The 13,796-nt window shown below is 34.7% G+C and overlaps 1 pseudogene across 1 annotated transcript in view; it reads left to right on the top strand.

Moving 5' to 3' along the window:
• LOC309863125 (large ribosomal subunit protein eL42 pseudogene) overlaps positions 1–11,149 on the top strand; it is a 72,395-nt pseudogene extending 61,246 nt beyond the window's left edge. Inside the window, exon 2 of the transcript in view lies at positions 10,833–11,149. The product of the transcript in view is annotated as a large ribosomal subunit protein eL42 pseudogene (transcript). The remainder of the gene's footprint in view (positions 1–10,832) is intronic.
• Positions 11,150–13,796: the final 2,647 nt, after the last annotated feature.

Below are 13,796 nucleotides of genomic sequence, written 5' to 3'. Positions count from 1 at the left end.
TGATTAATGTGTAGTCTTCTTTGGCTTCTTTGTTAATTACCATCTATTATCTAATAAACACGGGACCGAGGAGTTGTTCCGGGAGACAGTCTTTTCTACTGTCATCCCCTGCTCCACTGTGTTGCAGCTGACTTATTTGTGTCTCCTTCTCCGATGCGCCTTCTGGAAGTGGCAGTAAGTGAAATAGGAAGAAGCAAACAGACTACCCTTAAATCAAAGACACTACTAGTAGAGCAAATGATTTTGTTTGTTTATTCATTTTTGTTTTTTTCTTCCAGTATATATTCATATATTCCATATACTCCAGTATATATTTTCAAAGGCTATGCTGTCAGTATAATAATATCATAATCATAATAACATAATATCAATATCATAATACATTATGATTTAGATACTGTTATTCTCATTTTACAGGTGTATAAATTGCAACAGAGAAGTTAAGTAACTTGTCCAAGAGTACAGAGATTTATTTAATACTTCTATCCATTCATCCTTCTTTTTCCCTTCTAATTTCATTCAGGAGCATCAGGCTGAGTTTCCAATGTATCCTTGCACCTCTGATGTATACCTTAACTTTTCAAAGATTAGCAGACAAGTTTGTTAGCTTCACTATGCCCTCTATTTGATTCTGTGATATTTGCTGTCAGTTACAGGTCACCATTAAGCCTTATAGAGAAAAAGAGAAACAAATATTGTTTTCTACATTTATGTGGCCTTAGACAAACAAAGAAAAAACAATAATTAAGCAAAGAAAATCAAAATAAGATACCCATCCCAACGTTAATCAGAAATTACAACCAAAATGATAGAAAATTTTGATCGGAATGGCATTAAAAGTACAGATTGTTCTAGGAAGTATAGAAAATTCCACCAGTATTTTTCAAAAAGCTGGAGCTAATAATCCTAAAATTTGTATGGAATCAGAAAAGACCCCCGAATTGTTAAGGAAATGTTGAAAAACAAAAATGAAACTGGTGGCATCACGTTACCTGATTTCAAGCTTTACTACAAAGCTGTGATCACCAAGACAGCATGGTACTGGCATGAAAACAGACACATAGACCAGTGGAACAGAGTAAAGATCCCAGATATGGACCCTCAACTCTATGGTCAAATAATCTTCGACAAAGCAGGAAAAAATATACAGTGGAAAAAAGACAGTCTCTTCAATAAATGGTGCTGGGAAAATTGGACATATAGAAAATTTTTCTATATGTAGAAGAATGAAACTCGACCATTCTCTTACACCGTACACAAAGATAAACTCAAAATGGATAAAGGACCTCAACGTGAGACAGGAATCCATCAGAATCCTACAGGAGAACAGGCAATAACCTCTTTGATATCAGCCATAGCAACTTCTTTCAAGACATGTTTCCAAAGGCAAAGGAAACAAAAACAAAAATGAACTTTTGGGACTTCATTAGGCTCAAAAGCTTCTGCACAGCAAAGGAAACAGTCAACAAAACAAAGAGACAACCCACGGAATGGGAGAAGATATTTGCAAATGACAGTACAGACAAAAGGTTGAAATCCAGGATCTATAAAGAACTTCTCAAACTCAACACATACAAAACAGATAATCATATTAAAAAATGGGCAGAAGATATGAACAGACACTTCTCCAATGAAGACATACAAATGGGTATCAGACACATGAAAAAATGTTCATCATTACTAGCCATCAAGGAGATTCAAATTAAAACCACATTGAGATACCACCTTACACCAGTTGGAATGGCCAAAATTAGCAAAACAGGAAACATGTGTTGGAGAGGATGTGGAGAAAGACAACCCCCTTACACTGTTGGTGGGAATGCAAGTTGGTGCAGCCACTTTGGAGAACAGTGTGGCAATTCCTTGAGAAATTAAAAATAGAGCTTCCCTATGACTTCAATTGCACTACTGGGTATTTACCCCAAAGATACAGATGTAGTGAAAAGAAGGGCCATCTGTACCTCAATGTTTATAACAGCAATGGCCACGATCACCAAACTGTGGAAAGAACCAAGATGCATTTCAACGGACGAATGCATAAGGAAGATGTGGTCCATATACACTATGGAGTATTATGCCTCCATCAGAAAGGATGAATACCCAACTTTTGTAGCAACATGGATGGGATTGGAAGAGATTATGCTGAGTGAAATAAGTCAAGCAGAGAGAGTCAAGTATCATATGGTTTCACTTATTTGTGGAGCATAACAAATAACATGGAGGACATTGGGAGATGGAGAGGAGAAGGGAGTTGAGGGAAATTGGAAGGGGAGGTGAACCATGAGAGACTATGGACTCTGAAAAACAATCTGAGGATTTTGAAGGGGGGGTGGGAGGTTGGGGGAGCCAGGTGGTGGTTATTAAGGAAGGCACGTATTGCATGGAGCACTGGGTGTGGTGCAAAAACAATGAATACTGTTACACTGAAAAGAAATTAAAAAAAAAAAGATTGAAAATTTGCCTGAATATTTCTGAGCAAATTTAATTAAGATCAGCCTTTTCATTGAGTTTTTTAACACAAATTGGTATCGGAAAAAAATGAATACCCACATTAATTTATCAAGTCTTGCAATAATATGTTGTTAGACCCATAAGCAACCTTATTTTACACATGAGGATAATGAGTCCCAGAAAGTCTGTTATTGCCCAAAGTCACGCCATTGGAATTAGGACATAGATATCTTTTTTCTTATTACACATTTTTTTCCATTAGCTGTGATTTTTGTAAATGTTTATCTTCAACATTTTTGTTCACAGGTGTTTTCTTTGCCCAAGAAATTAACTTACAATTTCATAGTCTCACTATTTTTCTTTCTTGCATAAAATGATGAATACTTACCTGTGAAGTATACATTTGAAAAACATTTCAGATTACATTAGGCTTTAGTAGAGGTACAGGTACTTTTTTGAAGTACTAGGTGCTAAATAGTACTAGGTTCGTTTCACTAGAATATAGTCATATATAACTTGTTCACAAAATAATTAATGAAATTTCTAGATCATTGACACTAAATAGCTGATTTTGTCATAAAAAATCTCTCTCTATATATATAGAATATATAGAAATAGATATATATATAATATATATTATATATAGAATATATATAGAGAATATATAGAAATATATATATATTCCTACTTAGGCATACTTATATACATGCATATATACAACATATATATAATCTTATATACACAAAATATATAAATACATATAATACTATATATATATATACAAAAAATATATATAGGATTCCTACTGAGGCATATTTATATACATGCATGTGCATAAACAAAACCTGTTACATAAGTAAGTATCAGGGACTCAGGGATTTCCTCAAAGATAGTCCATGAGCCTGAGCTATGGGTCTCATTTTAGACCACTGTTGAATTCTTCTTCTTTTTATTGCATATTACATATTCACATGTTCACATTACATATTCACATATCACACAATCACAATAGTAATGCCCATTTTCTTGTACAATAGTATAAAATAAACCTCTGAAAGTTGGTAGAAATCATATCGTCTTTGGTCAAGTTTACCAGTCTGATTGATAGCTGGTGAGGGCTGTTGACAATGAAAGAAGTAAATGACTTACAAGATGTTTTGGAATTTATTAGGTGCTCTATTTACCCATGTCACCCCTATTTCCCATTTTCATAGATGATTCACATTCAGCTGCATTCATCATGATAGAAAGAAAAACTTGAGTTTACAGTATTACCACTTTTATCATTATATTCTAGATAATAAATTGAACCTTAATTTTGAGAATCTTCATATCATGTAAGATATAAATAAAAATCTTCAGAAAAAAACTGACAACACTTTTTGAAGATTCTCCTAAAGCAAGGAACAAAGCGAAATGCTCCTGGGTTGAGAATATTGATCCCAGTTCTACTCTAAAGCAAATATTTTACTTTGAAATAGAAACCTTCAAAAATAAGGGTCTGTAATGGACCTGCTGACAGATCCTTGGCTATGGAGTTGCTATTGGGTACAACTATAATGACGTACATATTTCTTTGTGAAGGAATCGAAAGCGGTAATGATAAAGCTTAGTTTTATCATACTGAAATTCTCTTTCTCTCTCTCTTTTCTGTTGTTGTTGTTTTTTTTTCCTTTTTTTTTTTTTTTTTCCTATTTTTAACCTCCAGGGAGAAAAACAATTAGAGACAGACAATCTAGCTAAATAGACTGGGAAACAGCCTTGATGTTTCCCTGCTTCATTACCCTTCCTCTTTCTTCTCTCACATTTTCCACAAATGGTTTGATTATGTTTACCTGACATCCGCATACTTCCCCGCTGACTGGCTGTGGGTGCTTTGAAGCCAAGATACACAATGTTTGCTACAAACATTTAGAGTCCTTTGTAAAGAGGCCAGTCTTTGTGAATATGTAGTTGTAACTTCAATACGTCTGTGACTGTAGTTTCCCAGAATTCAAAAGCACTTTCTGAAACTAGCCTTATACAATAGTTGTAAGTGGAAGCCAGATTGCTCTGGGGTGCAAACGCTCCATGTTAGCTAAGCAAACGCGGTGTCAGAGGTTAGGAATTCATGCCATGAATAAGAAGCATGCCCCCTAAAAGGTTGATCAAATGTTGAACTCCTTTATACTTTCAGAAGTCAGGGCTTTTAGAAATATGGCTGCCATGTTTTGATGCCCTTTTACTCCCAAATCCAGCAGGATAATGGCCTCTAACTGTTGCACTGAAATAAAGTGCTTTTTCTAAGACGAAGCTCTTTACAAGCACAGTCTGGGATGAGAGCTACAGAGAAATAACAAGCAGCAGAGCTGATTTTCCTGAGCTCTTTATGGACTGAGCCATAAATCTATAACGATGTGAAGGCTTCAGAGATTTCATAGTTGCCCTCATAAGAAATAGACATCATTCTATTTTCTGACAGTTCAGGTAGTAGAAGTAGGCACATTTTCCCCATTGTCACCAGGCTATGAATCTGAGTAACTAATCTACTGATAATTAGATGTGATGCCTCAAATTAGAAACCAATATTACATGTGTGAATTAATGGCATTTCATTATGTATTACTGTCACCATTAATAAACTGTGACTAGATTAAGCTTTTCAGCTCTGAGGTAACTCAGGAGAGTTCTGTTCAAGTCCAGTTTCAATCAAGGATAGTATGAAATGATGAATGTAGGAACCGAAATACACTGAGTGTATCTTAGAGGCAAAACCATCTGGAGATTCCAAGCGTGTGTGAGTCAAATTACACTCATGCTGGAGATAGCAGAGCATTAGAGAATGAAAGGTAAATGAGGATTTGGAATCCTCAATGACTCTTAATCTGCCCAACAGATTAAATAAGTCATACTCATAGATTTTAAGTTAGACTGGTCACAAACTGACCCAGTTCATTGAGTAGAAGGAACTTGGTCTGGACTCATGAAATCTGAATCCCTGAAAACCAAGCTTTGTTTAGCCAGTGATAAAACTGAATCAAGAGTAGAAGCTGAATTTAATAGGGACCCCTGTGATTCTCCTTTCTCATTTGCAACCTCCAGCTTCACTGGATTGTTCCAGATGAGCAGGTAGTATTTGTGCAGTGAATATAAAACCACCTTCCCTACATCTTCACCCCCTTTCTCAAATCATACCAAATTTCCAAACTCAGTCTGATATTTTAAATGAGAAGAAATGCTATAGCCCTATCTCTGTATTAGTTGAGCATGGAGCACAATTTTGGTCAGGTCAGATGATTAAGCAAAGGAGAGAGACACTCCATTTTTGCCTCTGTCAAGGGTTGGCCTTGACCTGTCAATTTGGAAAAAAAAAATTCTCACTTTTTTGTTTGTGTGTGTGTTGGGGGGCACATATCCCTAGTTTACCACTGGTAAGGGTACTCCCCCTGTTGTGTCTAATGATGTATTTTATGGTGGCTAATGTAACACAATTTAAAAAAATGAGATTGAGAAAGCAATTCACTTTTCAGATTTGGAAGATTACCTCTTCCAAATGGATTTTGCAATTTTCACCAAACACATTTATTTACACACGTGTATGAATCTCTCATTTTTTACTCTATTCCAAACTTTTGTATTCTATTTTTTCTCCAAATTATCCATCTGTCATCCTAACTTATCCCCTCCCCCATTCTCCTTAGATATAATAATTGTTTTAAAATTATAATTTTCTCTTGGAACACATCATGATTCCAGGTAGTACCCCATCCCCTGGCCATCTAACTAAACTTAATCATGGATGGTGTGTCTTTCTCTTAGCCAGACATGGCTTAGATGGTACAGGTTTCATTCTTTTAGTTTCCTCACACTAACATATATAGTCCTGAATGACGTGAAATCATGGATTTCTCTTCCAAAATCCACTGTAACTTTTGAGAAGTTCAGTGTACTTTTAACTTACCAAAGCTGTTGTAAGCTCTATTCTTTCAGTTAGTTAAATTTACAACCAAAAAGCAGTATTCTCTTTCCCTTTTTTTCTATCATTTAAAAAAATGTGATTAGTTTGCTCCAGAGTATTTCTTAATCTACTATGAATCTATGAATTTTTTTTTTTTGTATTATAATCCCTAAATGCCAGGCAGTTTGTCTCTGCAAGAACCGGTGTGCTGATATTACACTCATGGCTTTGAAGATTCTAATCTTCCATGCGGTTCTATCCACTCCAGTAAGAATCACCTTCATCAAGCATCCGTTTCTCTTTCAGAGGCCAATGTATCTTTGTAATTGCATCTCAAATTAAATTTATATTTAAGGGATCCTCTTGTGACTGTTAATTACTGGATTCAACAAAATGAGAAAGGAGGAGGAGAATTAAATTCATCTATTCTGTGCTATTTATCTTATATGCATCCTTTCATTTTATTTTTTTAAAGATTTTATTTATTTATTTATTTGACAGAGAGAAATCACAAGCAGGCCGAGAGGCAGGCAGAGGGAGAGGGGGGAAGCAGGCTCCGTGCTGAGCAGAGAGCGAGGTGCAGGGCTTGATTCCAGGACCCTGAGATCATGACCTGAGCAAAAGGCCGAGGCCTAACCCACTGAGCCACCCTGTCACCCCACATCCTTTCATTTTAGATTCAGAGCAAACCTGAGGAGGAAGGAGTTACATTTCCTTTTCATAAATGAGGAAAGTGAGACATACATACTAAGAAATTTTCCTATATTCCTAAAGCCAAAGAAACTCTAGGCCCTTTATAATTCCTTGTTCTACAGAGAGGCAGGGGTATATGGAGGGTAGGAAAAAGGTGAGGAGAACTGTTTGCCACTGCCAAGAAACAAGGATACTATACCTAAGGTACTAGGTATCTGCTTCTTTTATTAATTCACACATGTATAGTCTCTAAATATTTTTATCAATATTTGCACAAGCAGTGTGTGAGTACCTGAGATATAAAAGAATATTACAGAAGAAAATTGAATGAAACACTGTGAAAATTAACCCATTTTGCAGATTGTCCATGTATATTTATTGAACAAAATATAACATAAATGATGGAGGAATCATATTAACATTTAATAACATAAATAGACATGACTAACAATCATTGAGATTATAAACTGCACTTACATGATCAGTCACATCCTGCTGACAATTTAATTTCTGCAAATATACTTGACAAACTGAATTAAAGTGTACATTGAATGGAGTATGAGTGCTTCCTTTTAAGTACTTTGTTATGGCAATATGCAATAACAATATGAAACAATAAACGACTATTATAAATATTGGGAAAGGATTGTTTTGAGGAATAACCTAAAGATAAAGGCAGTAAAACATGATAGATTACTTTTAAGTTCACAGAATTACATGTTTCTTTTATCACTTACCCACCAAAAAAAAAAAAAAAAAAGTTAACCATTACCTGTTATATTCAAAGACATTGAGTATACCTTGAAGGCAATAAAAATTCCATTATTGTAAATATTTAATTTATTTAGAGTTCAAAATACATATTCTTATTTATAAATGATATAATGTAGAAGTGGAGAAAGACCAGTAAAACATATAAAAAGATAAAATGCTGAGATTTGGAGATTAAAAGAACACCTACAAAATGGGCTTTGATACTATCACTTGGAGGTGCACTTGTACAAAGATAGGTAGGGTTGAATAGATTTGTCATGTAGAAAGAGAAAACTCTATAGATCACTGGCCACTGACTCATTTCCTTGTCCTCACACTTAGATCTTCCTTAGGGCTTCTAGGGTATGTAGTCACTTTGTGTAAGTGGTGGATCTCCTGCCATTGGAGGGCTCCTGAGTCCAGCAGGGCCAGCCAGTGCTGGAGTTTCTTTCTAAGGGTTTGCATCAGTCAGTTAATACTACTCAAGCAACAGCTTGTTTGGTTTGACAAATACAATAGCAGTCAAATGGTCTGCTTTTCATCTGTGTTTTATTAGCTAAGAACAATGGTCTACTGTGAATTTCAACTCATGTGTTTCAACAGTATGGTCTTGATGGAGGATAGCAGCGGTAAAGAAACAACCCAGTCATCCATGCTCCTATGATGTAAAAAAACAAAACAAAACAAAAAAAAAAAAAACAAAAAAAAAAACCACCAAAAACCAAAACCAAAAACAAACAAACGAACAAAAACCATTTTGTCTTGAGGTAGAAAGCAAAGACAAATATGCAGTGTTTTTTACCTATTAGTATGAAAGAAAAATTTTAATAGCTGGTATAAGGGAAAATAATGACTAACTTTCATGTAAGAAATTTCTTTGAAATTGAAAAAGTGCATAATAGAAAGAAGAGAAATTAAATGAGAATACTGAATCCTAATTCATTGGATTATAGTCTTTTAGTAGAAAAAAAAGAATTATGTTAACTAATACTGTTTACCATTTACCATATGCTTCCCTGTTCTAAACACTTGACAGATGTCATCTTCATTATCCTCAAGACACCAGAACAAGAGAGGTCATATTATTAACACTATTTTACAGATAAGTATCTGAGGCTCAGAGAGGTGAAGTAAGTTTTGTGAGATAACAGTAAATTTCAGTACTGAGGGTTGACAATGACATTATAATAAATGATTCAATAAAAGCCAACTGCCCATATTCATTTAGATCAATACTAAATGCTAATTATAATAATAGGAGTTAACAAGGAGCACGTGGGTGTACTTCCGATGGTTCACCTGGCTCCGTTCTGGTAACAACTTTCTGGAACAGAAATTTCCATTTTTATCATTTTACATTTGAAGAAAGTAAGGCCTGGAGAGGTTAGATAACTTTTTCAAAGCCACACAAATGGTAAGTGTTCAAAATGAGTTACTTGGACAAACTACCCATTTTAACTCCAGAACTATTTATCTTATCTACTATTGTATATAATTTTATATTCTCTAAGAAGTCATGTCATACACAATGCGAACATACACATACTTAGATGTCATTTTGTCATTACTCACTATATCTACACAAAAAACAGGAATGCAAGAGTACAGGAAAAAGAAAAATCTTCATGCACACTATAACAGATTACTCGCCTTCTGAATGTTCCATAGAAATATTTCAAATTTTATGCTGCAATAAAAAGGACTAGTACAACTTTTAGACTGTTGACCCATGCTGGTTCAAGATTTTTAGTGTGAAAAATAGACATCAAAAGTGGACTTCTACACGAAATACATTGTCCTATAATTTGTGTCTAGATAAACACACTATCGGGTTTCATACAGTATAAATATACATCGTTTAAATAATTCATAATAGCTAAGGGGATTGAAATAAATAAAAAGTAAGGTTGCTAGCCTTTTGAAATAGTTGCTAGAGTCTGTTTTTCTTAAAAGCCAATATTGCTCATATTAACTTCTCCTTTTTCCTATGTAATGTTCAAGGACTTATAAAAGAGCATACTTTTTAGCCTTTTATTTATTTATACGAGATAATTCTGGCATACATACCACCACTGGCTGTAACAAATGTGACAATGGAGCAAATAAAACTATGCTTCATTTATTAAGTTGCAGACTAGTGCTATTCAGTTTGTAACTGGTTTCTGGAAATAACATATTTTTGGTGATGAGTTGCCTGGCTTTCTTCAGAGCTTGAAAAAACTGGAAATGTAGATGGGAGCTACAAAATAGTAATGATATTTTCTGGTTTGTAATGGCCTTGGCCACTCCATTGGACCAGTGCTTTGGAGTCACATTATGGACTATTCCAGTCTACCATGCTCAGGGATTCTTTGTTTTCTCTAGGAAGCCACAAAATAAACTGGCCCATTTTCTTAGGAGAGTAATTTTAATATCCTTTAAAATATTTTCATACACAGACACAGATATGTCATGAAAAAGAGGGGAAATCCCCAAATGTTCTTAAAAGACTTAAAATTCAAGTATACATAAAAGTCCCTTATGATTCCATGCCTCAGTCCCCCTTTTGTCATTATCAGTACACTCAATTTGGGCTTCTTAAGAGCAAATGTTTGGAAATCCCAGGAGGATACCTTGGTAAGATATATGTAGGGAGAAGTTATCTCCCCACCAGTAAGGACTAGGATAACAATCTTTGTTTTCTTCCCTGGCAAGCCAGCACTGCACAGTTGTTCTTAGGTCTCAAGTTTTTATGACAAACTAGTCCCCAGCCAAGGGTAATTTTTTGCAATAACCCTTGGTCACTCACAGATTAGAATGGGAGCTCATGCAACTAACTTACAAAGATGTCTTAAGACTATACACTTATTAGAGTACATATTTGAGTATTGCCTCATTTATCAAAAAGAGAGAGATTTGGATCTGGTTTATAGCTATGTTTTATTTTACTCACCATGTTTTCTTACAAAAAGAGATGTGGGGCTCTTTTTTCCAGTGCTAATAGAGCTCTTACAAATAGGGAAATGTTCCTAAAAGTCGCCTGACTTTCTGCAAGAAGTGTGGCAAGCACCAACATCACAAAGTGACACAGTTCAAGAAAGGCAAAGATTCTCTTCATATCCAGGGAAAGCAGTGTTATGATAGGAAGCAGAGTGGCTATGTGGGCAGAATAAGCCAATTTTCTGGAAAATGGTTAAAGCTAAGTAACATTGTGCTAAGGTTTGAATGTATTGAGCCCAGCTACTACAAATCTAAGAGAATGATGGCTATTAAGAGATGCAAGCATTTTGAATTGGGAGGATATAGAATAGAAAGGGCCAAGTGATCCAGTTTTAAGCTTCATATTTTTTATACTAGGAAGACAATAAAATCTTGAGGATCCAAAAAAAAAAAAAAAAAACAAAACCTTATTATCAGCTTCTCTTGAAACAGAAAGACCTGGCAACAATTTGCCCACATTCTTGAATAGTGACAATCTGTACTACTCAAATATTGAGTGGCACTTCATGCAGATTCTTTGTTCTTTGGTTGGCCACACTCCCCACCACTCCCTATTACTTACCGATTTCATTCACCTTCTCTCATTTATTTCAGCTCTCTGGCCTTTGACTATCAACACAATTAAAACAAACACATACTAATTTACCATTTTGAATATTAAGTCATCCATTAAGTACAGCTTTTTTAGTTAAAATGACTGAACTGCTTATGAATGGAAATGGCCTATGATATATGCATCTCACAGTAACATTGATCCATTGTTTGCCAAATATCAGTGTAGATACATTATTTTTTAATTAATGGTAAATTTCCAGGTCAAAATAATTAAAGGATGAAAAAAAAGAGAAATTGCTTAGAGAAATTGAAATTGATTATCTGTGTTTCTCAAGCACAGAAGCATAAGCATATTTTGACTGGGAAAAGACAATGTCAACAATTTAACTACCTTATGAACACTGGTGATTCAATTTTCAATTTATAAGCTGTCCAACAACAAGTAAGTTTTAGGCCTTATCTCTACCCATAATGTCCAGAACCTTAAAAAAAAAAAAATTTCATTTATTTATTTGTCAGAGAGAGAGAACAAGCAGGCAGAATGGTAGGCAGAGGCAGAGAGAGAAACAGGCTCCCCACTGAGCAAGAGCCCAATGTGGGACTTGATCACAGGACCCTGGGATCATGACCTGAGATGAAGGCAGTGGCTTAACCGACTGAACCACCAAGGTATCCCAAATGTTTAGAATTTTGACTTACTTTCAAAATGACAATATGCATGGTGTTGGTAATTTTACCAAAATTTGTTTTATATTACTTGACCTTACAGAATTTGTGGTCCAAATGCAAATGCAAATGTTTTTTTCTTTCTTTCTTTCTTTCTTTCTTTCTTTCTTTTTTTTTTTTTGCTAATAAATAAAGCCTGATGTTATTTCTCCTATAATTCTCTTATTTTTGAAAAACAAGTTCAGAAATGTTAATCGTCACTATTCATGACCTAATGTTAATTTTAGTGAGTCTAATACATCTTTTGCAGAATGTGATAGAAATGAAAGAAAAATAAAAACAAAAATTCAGTCATCAAACTGAGGCATTTATAATTAAATATACAGCATCCCAGGGGCACCTGGATGGCTGAGTTGGTTAAGCATTTGACTCTTGGTTTCAGCTCTGGTCATGATCTCAGGGTTATGAGATGGAGTCATGAGTAAACTCAGCAGGGAGTTTGCTTCTCTCTCTCTCTCCCCCTCCTTGCCCCTGCTCATGCAGCTCTCTCTCTCTCTCTCTCACTCTCAAATAAAAAAAAATAAACAAATCTTTATAAATGAATATATAAATAAACAACATCCTGAAAAGCAGTTTACCCATTTGCTTTAGTTTTAGGGTTTTTTTTTTTCTTTGTAAAGATGTTAAAAAGTAGGGCTCAGAATAAAGAAAACTGCACTCTTTTGTTGTCATAAATTTTCATATATTTAATAGCTATTCAAAGATAAGGAAATTAAATAGCTCTGTACATCTAATATTCTATTTGTTTAGGGCTGATTGTTTTATGTGCACATGGGATGCTAAACTCTACTTTATTTTGGACAAAAAATTAGCCAAAATTATCTCAAAAGAGAGGCACTGTTTTAAAGATAATTAAATCTTATGTTTTATCAAAATGTTTATATTTAAGTCATACTAAATTGCTCTTTGCTTATAAAATGACTTTGTAATACTCTGTTATCCAGGTATTAGTTTGGGAGATAGGAAATCTAACCCTCACAGTGATTAATCATGAGATTTTGTGAAACAAACTTTTATTTTCTGGTCTCAGTTTCCCCCAATAATGACCTAACTCAGAAATTTTGATATAGTTTACCCTAACTTTAATATGTGTTTCTAGGAAGAAAGTAGCCAATTTTTAAACAATTCATTTCACTCCGTATAGCAAATGCTACAATTACTGTAATGGTTATCGTCCTCTTACCTCTTCTTCACCACATAATGCTTTGTCAAAAGACCATTGAAGATGGACCTGTTAATTTTCAGTCTGCCATCCGAGTCTCTATTCTTGTTTTCTGATTGACTCTGAACAAACCACACTGGATTCCTAATCAAGATAAAATATATATTATTTTTTATAAGCAGAATGAACAAGGCAATAAAAAAAGAAACAAACAAGAAATTGGAAATACAAAGTTTGGATATAGAGAAAGAAAATTGCCACCATTTTCAGATGATCAAATTGGATACTTAGATACACAAGAAAGACAACCACAAAATAGTTGGTGTTAAAAGAGAATGTGCTTCCTAGCTACTTACAAGATTAATTTTTTTTTAATTTTATTTATTTATTTGACTGAGAAAGAGATCACAAGTAGGCAGAGAGGCAGGCAGAAAGGGAGGGAAACAGGCTCCCTGCTGAGCAAAGAGCCCAATGAGAGGCTCGATCCCAGTACCCTGAGATCATGACCTGAGCCGAAGGCAGAGGCTTTACCCACTGAGC

The sequence above is a fragment of the Mustela nivalis genome (assembly GCF_964662115.1).
Source record: "Mustela nivalis genome assembly, chromosome: 4".
NCBI lineage: Eukaryota > Metazoa > Chordata > Mammalia > Carnivora > Mustelidae > Mustela > Mustela nivalis.
Note: the sequence above shows the minus strand (reverse complement) of the source record. Positions and strands in the feature narration are given on the sequence as shown.